Genomic DNA, 3,557 nt, shown 5'->3' on the forward strand with positions numbered 1-3,557 from the left:
AATCACACCTACATGCGCGCGCACGCACACACAAACAGATCACTAAAAATAATGCTGGAGAGATGAGCACACAGGCTGGGGCCCTCTGGGCTGTCTCCATCTGCACAGCATCCAGGACCACAGTGCACAGTGCCCGCAGCTGCCAAAAGCAGCTGTGGTCCAGCCCCACCTCTCCAAGAGGAGCCGGAGGGAACCCTACTGATATCAGATATGCACTTTAGGAACTGAATGGCCTGAAATTCTTGGCTGCATTGTTTAACCTGCCTTTCTGGATTAGCAGTCAGATATATTTTTTTAATGTTCTCAGCCATTTAGTATTTTGTTGGAAGAACAAGGTGACATCTAGCCTAATATTCTTAGTAAGTATCCTCATGTGAGGCATTCAGATGATTCTGTCCAGAATCATCTAGAAGGGCAGATGAAGCTGAATACAGATGATAGTCCTCACAAATATGAGAGCACAGATGTTGATGAAACCCTCTATAGGAAGGTGAAAATTCTTTGATGCCAAATTGCCAAATAAGTCAGAGCAACATGGACCAGGCCTTATAATAAAGCATTGTTTATGAGCCCAGAAGAAAATAAAGACTTCCCTGCTGTGAGAGTAAACATGGAAGAAGGCAGAAAACAATTATATTGGAAAACAGTTAAAGCCTTTCGGTATATTCATGACATTGTCTAGAATGTGCCGAGTGGTTTATGAAAGCCAATGAGGATGTATATGTCACACTAGATGACTTGAGATGGCTGCTTGTCAACAATGACCCTGAAGCATTATGTAAAGCAGGGCTATGTGAATGGAGGAGCACGATATGAACTGAGCAAAGAGGCTTTGAGATTTGTTCCTGTGATTAAAGCGAGTACCTGTACTCCTGTTCCTCTGAAGATACCGCTGGAAAGATGCATGGGAACCCTAAACACAGAATCAGATTCCAGAGATACCACTAGAAACAAAACTTTTCATCCCCTTTTGCCAAATACCACCTAATTCAAAGTTTCTCTACCCAGAACTCTTTTGGTCCTGGAAATGTAACCATTATCCTCCTTTAGAGCGTCCCAGTTGCCATTCTGATTTTGCAGTTTCCTTTCACTATGCTAATGCTACAGCTATGTATGAGTTCGAATACTTTGGTTATCATCTTCATCTATATGGTTATTTGCACAGATATCGATCTGCCTTACTGAGCATCTACTAAAGGGAATAAGCAAAGCAAACAAAAATAAATAAATATCCAAAACCCAATTTAAAAAGTCCTTCAGAGAAAGCCATGAAAGAGCAAAGGTAAAGAGTCTAGCATGGCACTGAAAAAGGATCTCTGTATCTTCGCAGAGAACACTGGGGTCCTAGGGAGCAATTCTTTCTAAGCAAACATTCCCTGTTAGAAATCCTTCAAACAGTGGTCAAATGAGAGATTTTGTTGCCTGTTTCTGACCAGAAGTTTAGTTTCACTGAGGAAATAAAATTTAACTTACCAAAACTACACTGCACCATGTTAAGTAAAACATACATAATGCTAAACAGGTCTGCCTTAATGAAAATTCTAGAAGCAAATGCTGATATTGGCATGGTTTTAAAATCAAGATGCATGCCTGAATTGCAATATGACATAAATGAATAGAACCTAACCCTTATACACAGTTACTGCCTAAAAAACTTTCACTGTGATTTTTTTACAATTAGCAGTATTTCTTACAGAAAAAGGTAGAATAGGAATGCCACCTGTCCTAAAATGCACTAACGAATGGCATTTTGAAATTATCATAGGTCTTGACTATGTTATATACTTGGTTCTAATTAATGGTTGATCTTTTCCTAGAGTGAATAATGTTCAGTTAGTTCTTATGCTCCCTTTTCTAATTATGTTTAACATTTCTTGAGTTTTATTCTTTGCTATTAATATTTATTTACTCAAATATTAACAGAATTCATCAACATGACTATGTAAATGTTTTATCCCAAATTTACCCATTGGTAACTATGGTAACTAATAAATTGTAAACTTAATGCTATTCTTACATTTGTGTCATCTTAATGCTTCTCTTGTATCAGTGCCACTTAGTGCCACGCTCAGAAATTGCTAAATGAAATTTATAATTAATTAGAACTTTTACCAACTATGTAATTATAGTTCATTTTATTCTCAGTAGGTTGAGAAGTGAGAACTTGGTTGTGTCTTTCATGACTTATATATATAAAGCAGTTTTATTTGTATTTTTTTAAACCACCTTGCAGATGTACTCATAGGGTGCTTTTTTTTTTTTTTAATTTTATTGGGGAAAGGGAACAGTGTGTACTTCCAAGATTTTTCCAAGTCAAGTTGTTGTCCCTTCAGTCGTAGCTGTGGAGGGTCCAGCTCAGCTTGAAGTCCCGACACCATTGTTAGTTGCATAGAGCACAGTCCACCATCTCCTGCGGGAGTCGAACCCGCAACCTTGTGGTTGAGAGGATGCACTCCAACCAACTGAGCCATCCGGGAGCTCAGAGGCAGCTCAGCTCAAGGTGCTGTGTTCAATCTTAGTTGCAGGGGGCGGAGCCCACTATCCCTTGTGGGAGTCGACAACTTTGTGGTTGAGAGCCCACTGGCCCATGTGGGAATTGAACCGGCAGTCTTGGGCGTTAGGAGCACGGAGCTCCAACCACCTGAGCCACGGGGCCAGCCCTAAAGCAGTTTTAAAATCCTTCCTTTTTAGCACCTGACGTAGCCATTACTTATATTGACAAAATAGTCTGAATGCAGGATGTTGATAAAAATTAACGGAAAACTTTAGAAAATGCTGAGTGCTTAAATCAACTTTTAAAACACCAAATAATCTGTGAATAGATTGAAGTTTGCTGATTTTCAGTATTTTAGAATATTATTTTTGCCAGTGAATAACAATGTTGGATACTCATTCAAGATGGCCTTCCAAAATACATTCACAAATGTTTCATTCAAATTTTAGTGATCCTCTGTTTAGAGTTTCTGGGGGAAAAAATTAGAATTTCAATTCCCATTGGATTTAGCAATAGTATCCAAGTACATCATAACAGAGCAATTTACGGACTTTCTATAAGATTAACAAGTTTCCTGGTGCTCCTGTGCTGCTGGTGGGACTTACACTTTGAAAACCACATTGACCTAGTTTATTACTTTTGTCCAACACCCTGAATTCCAAAGGAAATTTTAGAACGGTAGTAATATTAAAATATAAATCAGTGACCAATATTTAATATTTTAAAGATATGATCAACTTCGGCATTAAGTATCCTAAGTGGTTATTTCATAGTTGTTTCAATATTATTTTATCATTCCCTTGAGCCTACCAAGATTTGGGCACTGTTTGTAAATGGAAGAATCTCCAACTCAATTGACTAGATTTTTTCATGGCTAGCTTTTCTCCTTCATTTAATTTTTTGATTCGTTAGTCTATTTCTTTCTTTGACAATTTAATGTTCACAGGCCTTTATTTCCATACTAATTAACTTCCATTTTCTAGCTAATCTTAACCCTGCCTTCACAAAGTTAATTTGGATGCCGTGATTAGTGAGATTCGAATTCATTTCACTTACTGATAAC

The 3,557-nt window shown here is 37.9% G+C and overlaps 1 pseudogene; it reads left to right on the top strand.

Annotated features, from left to right (window-relative positions):
* Positions 1 to 228: 228 nt before the first annotated feature.
* On the top strand, positions 229 to 1,228 carry LOC117033551 (glycoprotein-N-acetylgalactosamine 3-beta-galactosyltransferase 1-like; annotated as a pseudogene).
* Positions 1,229 to 3,557: the final 2,329 nt, after the last annotated feature.

Source organism: Rhinolophus ferrumequinum, chromosome 14 (genome assembly GCF_004115265.2).
Source record: "Rhinolophus ferrumequinum isolate MPI-CBG mRhiFer1 chromosome 14, mRhiFer1_v1.p, whole genome shotgun sequence".
Taxonomy (NCBI): domain Eukaryota; kingdom Metazoa; phylum Chordata; class Mammalia; order Chiroptera; family Rhinolophidae; genus Rhinolophus; species Rhinolophus ferrumequinum.